This window comes from Lampetra fluviatilis, chromosome 81, assembly GCF_964198595.1.
Source record: "Lampetra fluviatilis chromosome 81, kcLamFluv1.1, whole genome shotgun sequence".
Lineage (NCBI taxonomy): Eukaryota > Metazoa > Chordata > Hyperoartia > Petromyzontiformes > Petromyzontidae > Lampetra > Lampetra fluviatilis.
This window is the reverse complement of record NC_136355.1, coordinates 219,722-233,162: the sequence shown is the minus strand read 5'-3', so window position 1 is coordinate 233,162 and position 13,441 is coordinate 219,722.

The window sequence follows — 13,441 nt, the reverse complement described above, 5'->3', positions numbered from 1 at the left end:
TGGTGGTGAGGGTGGTGGTGGTGAGGGTGGTGGTGAGGGTGGTGGTGGTGGTAAGGGTGGTGGTGGTGGTGGTGGTGAGGGTGGTGGTAAGGGTGGTGGTGAGGGTGGTGAGGGTGGTGAGGGTGGTGGTGGTGGTGGTGAGGGTGGTGGTGAGGGTGGTGGTGGTGAGGGTGGTGGTGAGGGTGGTGGTGGTGAGGGTGGTGGTGAGGGTGGGGGTGAGGGTGGTGGTGGTGAGGGTGGTGGTGGTGAGGGGGGTGGTGGCGGTGGTGGTGGTGGTAAGGGTGGTGGTGAGGGTGGTGGTGGTGGTGAGGGTGAGGGAGTTTGAAGGGGGTAATCGATTCGCTGTTAATCGATGTTGATTGGTAGGGAATCGATTTCGGAGATTGACGGGGTTTAAGGATGAATCGATTCGCTGTTAATCGATACCGACAGAGATTGAATCGATTTTGGAGGTTAATGGACTTGGAGGTTTTGGACGAATCGATTCTTTGCTATTCGATGCTGACAGAGAGGGATCGATTCAGGAGGTAAATGAGTGGGGGATGAATCGATTCCCTGTTAATCGATGCTTATAAAGATGAAATCTTTTCCAGTGTTCAGGGCAGAATAATCGATTCGTTTTAAGTCGAAACCGATGGGGGGGGGGAATCGATTCCTCCTTCATGAAATTCAATGGGAGCAGTGGTTTGGAATCGAGGAATCGATTCTCGTGTGTGCGGTGCCTCAAATATTGGAGGAGGTCACCCCCTGTGAGTGGCTGGCTGAGGTGCCATCTGTTGAGGAAGTACTGAAGGCGATCCGGAGTCTGAGACCAGGAAAGGCACCGGGCAGAGGTGATCTCCCAAGCGAAATTCTGATGTGTTCAGGGTGGCTGAGAAAAATCGACAGGCCCACTCTCATCGCCTACAGCATCCCACGTCGGAGAATGAGGAGGCTTACCGCAGCCTTCGCTCGGAGGTTCGGAGAGCCGTGAGGCGCTGCAAGGATGATGGGTGGTGGTCGCGGGTTGCTGAGGAGATGGAGTCTGCCTCAGTGGCCCGCGATCACAAATCGCTCTTTAACTCCATCAACAAAGTAACCTTGCAGCGCCACACCAATTACCATCATTAGGGGACAAAACGGTGATCCAATCTCCGACCCCCAGGAACAGGTTTGCAGATTTGCTGAGCATTTCTGTGAGGTCCTGTGGGAGGGGAAATCTCTCAGCCATGAAAACATCATGGCCCAAAGTGGGGATGACCCTGCTGAGGCTGCGGTGCCTCAAATATTGGAGGAGGTCACCCCCTGTGAGTGGCTGGCTGAGGTGCCATCTGTTGAGGAAGTACTGAAGGCGATCCGGAGTCTGAGACCAGGAAAGGCACCGGGCAGAGTTGATCTCCCAAGCGAAATGCTGAGGGAGGGTGGCGTTTGTGCACAAACTGCCCTACATGACATCATAACAACAGTCTGGATCGCTGGACGGGTTCCGCAGGATTGGAAGGATGCCCTGGTGGTCCCCCTCTTTAAGAAGGGGGACCGCACAGACTGTAACAACTACAGGGGCATCTCACTCCTCAGTGTGAGGCCGGGAAAGGTCCTGGCAAGGATTATTCAACATCGCCTTGCTAGGCACGCTGAGGAGAGGCTTGCGGAACCCCAATGCGGTTTCAGGAAAGGGCGGTCCTGCACAGATGCCATATTTTCTGTCCGTCTGCTACAGCAGAGGTGTAGGGAATTCCAACAAGACCTACATCTCTGCTTTATTGACCTGGTCAAGGCCTATGATACCATCAGTAGGCCTGGGCTCTGGGTTGTTCTTCGTGCTTTCGGAGTCCCTGACCCTCTGCTCACGATCATTAAGGACCTTCATGATGGTGAGCGGGCCCCGGGTAAAACTACGTGGCCGGGAGTCAGAGCCATTCCCTGTTCACCTTGGGGTGCGACAGGGATGTCCTCTGGCTCCCACATTATTTAACATCTATTTTGACCGCGTAGTTCGTGAAGCCTTCAATAGCTGTACAGGAGGAATTTCCATTTGGTACAGATATAATGGGAGGCTGATCGATGCCCAGGTGCGATCAAGGGATGGCTCCCTATTGCTCAACCACGTTATGTATGCCGATGATTTGGTAATCGCTGCTCATTCAGAGGAGGAGTTGGAGACGCTGTGGATTTAAAATTCTAATTTTCTTGCTGTGGATTTCACACCTGATGACGATTGCTTGCGTTGCAGTCAAAACGTCGAGAGAATTTCATTGTTGTATGTGTAGTGTTGTAAAGGACGTACAAATATACTTCTTTATGGCCCACACAGTTTATTGTCTTACTGACACAGTCCCTAACGCACAAGGGTCGTGCGGTCCCCTCACACGTTACCCTGAAGAGGTACAGCCTCCCAACCTGCACAGCTCACACTCACACATCGCTCCTAATCTACGGAGCTACAGCCTCCAGACTTGCCGTCTATCCAATCTCCCCACTAGCCCAGCGTCCTCCAGACTTGCCGTCTATCAATCTCCGTACTAGCCCAGCGTCCTCCAGACTTGCCGTCTATCAATCTCCCCGCTAGCCCAGCATCCTCCAGACTTGCCGTCTATCAATCTCCCCACTAGCCCAGCGTCCTCCAGACTTGCCGTCTATCAATCTCCCCGCTAGCCCAGCGTCCTCCAGACTTGCCATCTATCCAATCTCCCCGCTAGCCCAGCGTCCTCCAGACTTGCCATCTATCCAATCTCCCCGCCAGCCCAGCGTCCTCCAGACTTGCCATCTATCCAATCTCCCCGCCAGCCCAGCCTCCTCCAGACTTGCCGTCTATCCAATCTCCCCGCTAGCCCAGCGTCCTCCTGACTTGCCGCCTATCCAATCTCCCCGCTAGCCCAGCGTCCTCCAGACTTGCCATCTATCCAATCTAGCCGCTAGCCCAGCGTCCTCCAGACTTGCCAACTATCAATCTCCCCGCTAGCCCAGCGTCCTCCAGACTTGCCATCTATCCAATCTCCCCGCTAGCCCAGCGTCCTCCAGACTTGCCGTCTATACAATCTCCCCACCAGCCCAGTGTCCTCCAGACTTGCCGTCTATCAATCTCCCCGCCAGCACAGCGTCCTCCAGACTTGCCGTCTATCCAATCTCCCCGCTAGCCCAGCGTCCTCCAGACTTGCCGTCTATCAATCTCCCCGCTAGCCCAGCGTCCTCCGGACTTGCCATCTAACCAATCTCCCCGCTAGCCCAGCGTCCTCCAGACTTGCCGTCTATCCGATCTTCCCGCTAGCCCAGCGTCCTCCAGACTAGCCGTCTATCCAATCGCCCCACTAGCCCAGCGTCCTCCAGACTTGCCGTCTATCAATCTCCCCACTAGCCCAGCGTCCTCCAGACTTGCCGTCTATCCAATCTCCCCGCTAGCCCAGCGTCCTCCAGACTTGCCGTCTATCCAATCTCCCACTAGCCCAGCGTCCTCCAGACTTGCCATCTATCCAATCTCCCCGCTAGCCCAGCGTCCTCCAGACTTGCCGTCTATACAATCTCCCCACCAGCCCAGTGTCCTCCAGACTTGCCGTCTATCAATCTCCCCGCCAGCACAGCGTCCTCCAGACTTGCCGTCTATCCAATCTCCCCGCTAGCCCAGCGTCCTCCAGACTTGCCGTCTATCAATCTCCCCGCTAGCCCAGCGTCCTCCGGACTTGCCGTCTAACCAATCTCCCCGCTAGCCCAGCGTCCTCCAGACTTGCCGTCTATCCGATCTTCCCGCTAGCCCAGCGTCCTCCAGACTAGCCGTCTATCCAATCGCCCCACTAGCCCAGCGTCCTCCAGACTTGCCGTCTATCAATCTCCCCACTAGCCCAGCGTCCTCCAGACTTGCCGTCTATCCAATCTCCCCGCTAGCCCAGCGTCCTCCAGACTTGCCGTCTATCCAATCTCCCACTAGCCCAGCGTCCTCCAGACTTGCCGTCTATCCAATCTCCCCACTAGCCCAGCGTCCTCCAGACTTGCCGTCTATCAATCTCCCCGCTAGCCCAGCGTCCTCCAGACTTGCCGTCTATCAATCTCCCCGCGAGCCCAGCGTCCTCCGGACTTGCCGTCTATCAATCTCCCCGCTAGCCCAGCGTCCTCCAGACTTGCCGTCTATCCAATTTCCCCGCTAGCCCAGCGTCCTCCAGACTTGCCATCTATCCAATCTCCCCACTAGCCCAGCGTCCTCCAGACTTGCCGTCTATCAATCTCTCCGCTAGCCCAGCGTCCTCCAGACTTGCCGTCTATCAATCTCCCCGCTAGCCCAGCGTCCTCCAGACTTGCCGTCTATCCAATCTCCCCACTAGCCCAGCGTCCTCCAGACTTGCCGTCTATCAATCTCCCCGCTAGCCCAGCGTCCTCCAGACTTGCCGTCTATCAATCTCCCCGCTAGCCCAGCGTCCTCCAGACTTGCCGTCTATCCAATCTCCCCACTAGCCCAGCGTCCTCCAGACTTGCCGTCTATCAATCTCCCCACTAGCCCAGCGTCCTCCGGACTTGCCGTCTATCCAATCTCCCCACTAGCCCAGCGTCCTCCAGACTTGCCGTCTATCAATCTCCCCACTAGCCCAGCGTCCTCCGGACTTGCCGTCTATCCAATCTCCCCACTAGCCCAGCGTCCTCCGGACTTGCCGTCTATCAATCTCCCCGCTAGCCCAGCGTCCTCCAGACTTGCCGTCTATCCAATCTCCCCGCTAGCCCAGCGTCCTCCAGACTTGCCGTCTATCCAATCTCCCCACTAGCCCAGCGTCCTCCAGACTTGCCGTCTATCAATCTCTCCGCTAGCCCAGCGTCCTCCAGACTTGCCGTCTATCAATCTCCCCGCTAGCCCAGCGTCCTCCAGACTTGCCGTCTCTCCAATCTCCCCACTAGCCCAGCGTCCTCCAGACTTGCCGTCTATCAATCTCCCCGCTAGCCCAGCGTCCTCCAGACTTGCCGTCTATCAATCTCCCCGCTAGCCCAGCGTCCTCCAGACTTGCCGTCTATCCAATCTCCCCACTAGCCCAGCGTCCTCCAGACTTGCCGTCTATCAATCTCCCCACTAGCCCAGCATCCTCCGGACTTGCCGTCTATCCAATCTCCCCACTAGCCCAGCGTCCTCCGGACTTGCCGTCTATCAATCTCCCCACTAGCCCAGCGTCCTCCAGACTTGCCGTCTATCAATCTCCCCACTAGCCCAGCGTCCTCCAGACTTGCCGTCTATCCAATCTCCCCGCTAGCCCAGCGTCCTCCAGACTTGCCGTCTATCCAATCTCCCCACTAGCCCAGCGTCTTCCAGACTTGCCATCTATCCAATCTCCCCGCTATCCCAGCGTCCTCCAGACTTGCCGTCTATCCAATCTCCCTGCTAGCCCAGCGTCCTCCAGACTTGCCGTCTATCAATCTCCCCACTAGCCCAGCGTCCTCCAGACTTGCCGTCTATCCAATCTCCCCGCTAGCCCAGCGTCCTCCGGACTTGCCATCTATCAATCTCCCCACTAGCCCAGCGTCCTCCAGACTTGCCGTCTATCAATCTCCCCACTAGCCCAGCGTCCTCCGGACTTGCCATCTATCCAATCTCCCCGCTAGCCCAGCGTCCTCCAGACTTGCAGTCTATCCAATCTCCCCACTAGCCCAGCGTCTTCCAGACTTGCCGTCTATCCAATCTCCCCGCTAGCCCAGCGTCCTCCAGACTTGCCGTCTATCAATCTCCACACTAGCCCAGCGTCCTCCAGACTTGCCGTCTATCAATCTCCCCGCTAGCCCAGCGTCCTCCAGACTTGCCGTCTATCCAATCTCCCCGCTAGCCCAACGTCATCCAGACTTGCCGTCTATCAATGTCCCTACTAGCCAAGCGTCCTCCAGACTTGCAGTCTATCCAATCTCCCGCTGGCCCAGCATCCTCCGGATTTGCCGTCTATCCAATCTCCCCACTAGCCCAGCGTCATCCAGACTTGCCGTCTATCAATCTCCCCACTAGCCCAGCGTCCTCCAGACTTGCCGTCTATCCAATCTCTTCACTAGCCCAGCGTCCTCCAGACTTACCGTCTATCCAATCTCCCCGCTAGCCCAGCGTCCTCCAGACTTGCCGTCAATCCAATCTCCCCATTAGCCCAGCGTCCTCCAGACTTGCTGTCTATCCAATCTCCCCACTAGCCCAGCATCCTCCAGACTTGCCGTCTATCCGATCTCCCCACTAGCCCAGCATCCTCCAGACTTGCTGTCAATCCAATCTCCCCACTAGCCCAGCATCCTCCAGACTTGCCATCTATCCGATCTCCCCACTAGCCCAGCATCCTCCAGACTTGCTGTCTATCAATCTCCCCACTAGCCCAGCATCCTCCGGACTTGCCGTCTATTAATCTCCCCACTAGCCCAGTGTCCTCCAGACTTGCCGTCTATCCAATCTCCCGCTAGCCCAGCGTCCTCCGGACTTGCCGTCTATCCAATCTCCCCACTAGCCCAGAGTCCTCCGGACCTGCCGTCTATCCAATCTCCCCACTAGCCCAGAGTCCTTCAGACTTGCCGTCTATCAATCTCCCCGCTAGCCCAGCGTCCTCCGTACTTGCCGTCTATCCATCTCCCCGCTAGCCCAGCGTCCTCCGTACTTGCCGTCTATCCAATCTCCCCGCTAGCCCAGCATCCTCCGTACTTGCCGTCTATCCATCTCCCTGCTAGCCCAGCGTCCTCCAGACTTGCCGTCTATCCAATCTCCCCACTAGCTGAGCGTCCTCCGGACTTGCCGTCTATCCAATCTCCGCACTAGCCCAGCATCCTCCAGACTTGCCGTCAATCCAATCTCCCCGCTAGCCCAGCGTCCTCCGGACTTGCTGTCTATCAATCTCCCCACTAGCCCAGCGTCCTCCGGACTTGCCGTCTATCCAATCTCCCCGCTAGCCCAGCGTCCTCCAGACTTGCCGTCTATCAATCTCCTCGCTAGCCCAGCGTCCTCCGGACTTGCCGTCTATCCAATCTCCCCGCTAGCCCAGCGTCCTCCGGACTTGCCGTCTATCCAATCTCCCTGCTAGCCCAGCGTCCTCCGGACCTGCCGTCTATCCAATCTCCCTGCTAGCCCAGCGTCCTCCAGACTTGCCGTCTATTCAATCTCCCCGCTAGCCCAGCGTCCTCCGGACTTGCCGTCTATCCAATCTCCCCGCTAGCCCAGCGTCCTCCAGACTTGCCGTCTATCCAATCTCCCCGCTAGCCCAGCGTCCTCCAGACTTGCTGTCTATCCAATCTCCCCACTAGCCCAGCGTCCTCCAGACTTGCTGTCTATCCAATCTCCCCACTAGCCCAGCGTCCTCCAGACTTGCTGTCTATCCAATCTCCCCGCTAGCCCAGCGTCCTCCAGACTTGCTCTCTATCCAATCTCCCCGCTAGCCCAGCGTCCTCCAGACTTGCCGTCTATCCAATCTCCCCGCTAGCCCAGCGTCCTCCAGACTTGCCGTCAATCCAATCTCCCCATTAGCCCAGCGTCCTCCAGACTTGCTGTCTATCCAATCTCCCCACTAGCCCAGCATCCTCCAGACTTGCCGTCTATCCGATCTCCCCACTAGCCCAGCATCCTCCAGACTTGCTGTCAATCCAATCTCCCCACTAGCCCAGCATCCTCCAGACTTGCCGTCTATCCGATCTCCCCACTAGCCCAGCATCCTCCAGACTTGCTGTCTATCAATCTCCCCACTAGCCCAGCATCCTCCGGACTTGCCGTCTATCAATCTCCCAACTAGCCCAGCGTCCTCCAGACTTGCCGTCTATCCAATCTCCCCGCTAGCCCAGCGTCCTCCAGACTTGCCGTCTATCCAATCTCCCCACTAGCCCAGCGTCCTCCAGACTTGCTGTCTATCCAATCTCCCCACTAGCCCAGCGTCCTCCGGACTTGCCGTCTATCCAATCTCCCCACTAGCCCAGCGTCCTCCAGACTTCCCGTCAATCCAATCTCCCCACTAGCCCAGCGTCCTCCAGACTTGCCGTCTATCAATCTCCCCGCTAGCCCAGCGTCCTCCAGACTTGCCATCTATCCAATCTCCCCGCTAGCCCAGCGTCCTCCAGACTTGCCATCTATCCAATCTTTCCGCTAGCCCAGCATCCTCCAGACTTGCCGTCTATCCAATCTCCCCGCTAGCCCAGCGTCCTCCAGACTTGCCGTCTATCCAATCTCCCCGCTAGCCCAGCGTCCTCCAGACTTGCCGTCTATCCAATCTCCCCGCTAGCCCAGGGTCCTCCAGACTTGCCGTCTATCCAATCTCCCCGCTAGCCCAGCATCCTCCAGACTTGCCGTCTATCCAATCTCCCCGCTAGCCCAGCATCCTCCGGACTTGCCGTCAATCAATCTCCCCGCTAGCCCAGCGTCCTCCAGACTTGCCGTTTATCCAATGTCCCCGCTAGCCCAGCGTCCTCCAGACTTGCCATCTATCCAATCTCCCCGCTAGCCCAGCGTCCTCCAGACTTGCCGTCAATCAATCTCCCCGCTAGCCCAGCGTCCTCCAGACTTGCCGTCTATCCAATCTCCCCGCTAGCCCAGCGTCCTCCAGACTTGCCATCTATCCAATCTCCCCGCTAGCCCAGCGTCCTCCAGACTTGCCGTCTATCCAATCTCCCCGCTAGCCCAGCGTCCTCCAGACTTGCCATCTATCCAATCTCCCCGCTAGCCCAGCGTCCTCCAGACTTGCCGTCTATCCAATCTCCCCGCTAGCCCAGCGTCCTCCAGACTTGCCGTCTATCCAATCTCCCCACTAGCCCAGCATCCTCTCGACTTGCCGTCTATCAATCTCCCCACTAGCCCAGCATCCTCCAGACTTGCCGTCTATCCAATCTCCCCGCTAGCCCAGCGTCCTCCAGACTTGCCGTCTATCCAATCTCCCCGCTAGCCCAGCGTCCTCCAGACTTGCCATCTATCCAATCTCCCCGCTAGCCCAGCGTCCTCCAGACTTGCCGTCTATCCAATCTCCCGCTAGCCCAGCGTCCTCCGGACTTGCCGTCTATCCAATCTCCCCACTAGCCCAGAGTCCTCCGGACCTGCCTTCTATCCAATCTCCCCACTAGCCCAGAGTCCTTCAGACTTGCCGTCTATCAATCTCCCCGCTAGCCCAGCGTCCTCCGTACTTGCCGTCTATCCATCTCCCCGCTAGCCCAGCGTCCTCCGTACTTGCCGTCTATCCAATCTCCCCACTAGCCGAGCGTCCTCCGGACTTGCCGTCTATCCAATCTCCGCACTAGCCCAGCATCCTCCAGACTTGCCGTCTATCCATTCTCCGCACTAGCCCAGCGTCCTCCGGACTTGCCGTCTATCAATCTCCCCGCTAGCCCAGTGTCCTCTAGAATTGCCGTCTATCCAATCTACCCGCTAGCCCAGCTTCCTCCAGACTTGCCGTCTATCCAATCTCCCACTAGCCCAGCGTCCTCCAAACCTGCCGTCTATCAATCTCCCCGCTAGTCCAGCGTTATCCAGACTTGCCGTCTATCCAATCTCCCCGCTAGCCCAGCGTCCTCCAGACTTGCCGTCTATCCAATCTCCCCACTAGCCCAGCGTCCTCCAGACTTACCGTCTATCCAATCTACCCGCTAGCCCAGCGTCCTCCAGATGTGCCGTCTATCCAATCTACCCGCTAGCCCAGCGTCCTCCAGACTTGCCATCTATCCAATCTCCCTGCTAGCCCAGCGTCCTTCAGACTTGACGTCTATCCAATCTCCCCGCTAGCCCAGCGTCCTCCAGACTTTCCGTCTATCCAATCTCCCCGCTAGCCCAGCGTCCTCCAGACTTTCCGTCTATCCAATCTCCCCACTAGCCCAGCGTCCTCCAGACTTTCCGTCTATCCAATCTTCCCGCTAGCCCAGCGTCCTCCAGACTTGCCGTCTATACAATCTCCCCGCTAGCCAAGCGTCCTCCGGACTTTCCGTCTATCCAATCTCCCCGCTAGCCCAGCGTCCTCCAGACTTGCCGTCTATACAATCTCCCTGCTAGCCCAGCGTCCTCCGGACGTTCCGTCTATCCAATCTCCCTGCTAGCCCAGCGTCCTCCAGACTTGCCGTCTATCCAATCTCCCACTAGCCCAGCGTCCTGCAGACTTGCCGTCTATCCAATCTCCCCACTAGCCCAACGTCCTCCAGACTTGCCATCTATCCAATCTCCCACTAGCCCAACGTCCTCCAGACTTGCCATCTTTCCAATCTCCACACTAGCCCAGCGTCCTCCAGACTTGCCATCAATCCAATCTCCCCACTAGCCCAACGTCCTCCAGACTTGCCGTCTATCAATCTCCCACTAGCCCAGCGTCCTTCAGACTTGCCGTCTATCAATCTCCCACTAGCCCAGCATCCTCCAGACTTGCTGTCTATCAATCTCCCCGCTAGCCCATCGTCCTCCAGACTCGCCGTCTATCAATCTCCCCGCTAGCCCAGCGTCCTCCAGACTTGCCGTCTATCAATCTCCCCGCTAGTCCAGCGTCCTCCAGACTTGCCGTCTATCAATCTCCCCACTAGCCCAGCGTCCTCCAGACTTGCCGTCTATCCAATCTCCCCGCTAGCCCAGCGTCCTCCGGACTTGCCGTCTATCCAATCTCCCCGCTAGCCCAGCGTCCTCCCGACTTGCCGTCTATCCAATCTCCCCGCTAGCCCAGCGTCCTCCAGACTTGCCGTCTATCCAATCTCCCCACTAGCCCAGCGTCCTCCAGACTTGCCGTCTATCCAATCTCCCCGCTAGCCCAGCGTCCTCCAGACTTGCCGTCTATCCAATCTCCCCACTAGCCCAGCGTCCTCCGGACTTGCCGTCTATCAATCTCCCCGCTAGCCCAGCGTCCTCCAGACTTGCCGTCTATCCAATCTCCCCGCTAGCCCAGCGTCCTCTGTACTTGCCGTCTATCCATCTCCCTGCTAGCCCAGCGTCCTCCAGACTTGCCGTCTATCCAATCTCCCCACTAGCCGAGCGTCCTCCGGACTTGCCCTCTATCCAATCTCCGCACTAGCCCAGCATCCTCCAGACTTGCCGTCAATCCAATCTCTCCGCTAGCCCAGCGTCCTCCGGACTTGCCGTCTATCAATCTCCCCGCTAGCCCAGCGTCCTCTAGAATTGCCGTCTATCCAATCTACCCGCTAGCCCAGCTTCCTCCAGACTTGCCGTCTATTCAATCTCCCACTAGCCCAGCGTCCTCCAAACCTGCCGTCTATCAATCTCCCCGCTAGTCCAGCGTTATCCAGACTTGCCGTCTATCCAATCTCCCCGCTAGCCCAGCGTCCTCCAGACTTGCCGTCTATCCAATCTCCCCACTAGCCCAGCGTCCTCCAGACTTACCGTCTATCCAATCTACCCGCTAGCCCAGCGTCCTCCAGACGTGCCGTCTATCCAATCTACCCGCTAGCCCAGCGTCCTCCAGACTTGCCATCTATCCAATCTCCCTGCTAGCCCAGCGTCCTTCAGACTTGACGTCTATCCAATCTCCCCGCTAGCCCAGCGTCCTCCAGACTTTCCGTCTATCCAATCTCCCCGCTAGCCCAGCGTCCTCCAGACTTGCCGTCTATACAATCTCCCCGCTAGCCAAGCGTCCTCCGGACTTTCCGTCTATCCAATCTCCCCGCTAGCCCAGCGTCCTCCAGACTTGCCGTCTATACAATCTCCCTGCTAGCCCAGCGTCCTCCGGACGTTCCGTCTATCCAATCTCCCTGCTAGCCCAGCGTCCTCCAGACTTGCCGTCTATCCAATCTCCCACTAGCCCAGCATCCTGCAGACTTTCCGTCTATCCAATCTCCCCACTAGCCCAATGTCCTCCAGACTTGCCATCTATCCAATCTCCCACTAGCCCAACGTCCTCCAGACTTGCCATCTATCCAATCTCCACACTAGCCCAGCGTCCTCCAGACTTGCCATCTATCCAATCTCCCCACTAGCCCAACGTCCTCCAGACTTGCCGTCTATCAATCTCCCACTAGCCCAGCGTCCTTCAGACTTGCCGTCTATCAATCTCCCACTAGCCCAGCATCCTGCAGACTTGCCGTCTATCAATCTCCCCGCTAGCCCAGCGTCCTCCAGACTTGCCGTCTATCAATCTCCCCGCTAGCCCAGCGTCCTCCAGACTTGCCGTCTATCAATCTCCCCGCTAGCCCAGCGTCCTCCAGACTTGCCGTCTATCAATCTCCCCACTAGCCCAGCGTCCTCCCGACTTGCCGTCTATCCAATCTCCCCGCTAGCCCAGCGTCCTCCAGACTTGCCGTCTATCCAATCTCCCCGCTAGCCCAGCGTCCTCCAGACTTGCCGTCTATCCAATCTCCCCGCTAGCCCAGCGTCCTCCAGACTTGCCGTCTATCCAATCTCCCCACTAGCCCAGCGTCCTCCGGACTTGCCGTCTATCAATCTCCCCGCTAGCCCAGCGTCCTCCAGACTTGCCGTCTATCCAATCTCTCCGCTAGCCCAGCGTCCTCCAGACTTGCCGTCTATCCAATCTCCCCGCTAGCCCAGCGTCCTCCAGACTTGCCATCTATCCAATCTCCCCACTAGCCCAGCATCCTCCGGTCTTGCCGTCTATCAATCTCCCCACTAGCCCAGCGTCCTCAAGACTTGCCATCTATCCAATCTCCCCACTAGCCCAGCATCCTCCGGACTTGCCGTCTATCAATCTCCCCACTAGCCCAGCGTCCTCCAGACTTGCCGTCTATCCAATCTCCCCACTAGCCCAGCATCCTCCGGACTTGCCGTCTATCAATCTCCCCGCTAGCCCAGCGTCCTCAAGACTTGCCATCTATCCAATCTCCCCGCTAGCCCAGCGTCCTCCAGACTTGCCATCTATCCAATCTCCCCGCTAGCCCAGCGTCCTCCAGACTTGCCGTCTATCCAATCTCCCCACTAGCCCAGCATCCTCCGGACTTGCCGTCTATCAATCTCCCCACTAGCCCAGCATCCTCCAGACTTGCCATCTATCCAATCTCCCCACTAGCCCAGCGTCCTTCAGACTTGCCGTCTATCCAATCTCCCGCTAGCCCAGCGTCCTCCTGACTTGCCGTCTATCCAATCTCCCCACTAGCCCAGCGTCCTCCTGATTTGCAGTCTATCCAATCTCCCCACTAGCCCAGCGTCCTCCAGACTTGCCGTCTATCCAATCTCCCCGCTAGCCCAGCGTCCTCCTGACTTGCCATCTATCCAATCTCCCCACTAGCCCAGCGTACTCCAGACTTGCCGTCTATTCAATCTCCCCACTAGCCCAGCGTCCTCCAGACCTGCCATCTATCCAATCTCCCCGCTAGCCCAGCGTCCTCCAGACTTGCCGTCTATCCAATCTCCCGCTAGCCCAGCGTCCTCCGGACTTGTCGTCTATCCAATCTCCCCACTAGCCCAGCGTCCTCCAGACTTGCCGTCTATCAATCTCCCCACTAGCCAAGCGTCCTCCAGATTTGCCGTCTATCCAATCTCCCGCTAGCCCAGCCTCCTCCGGACTTGCCGTCTTTCCAATCTCCCCACTAGCCCAGCATCCTCCAGACTTGCCGTCTA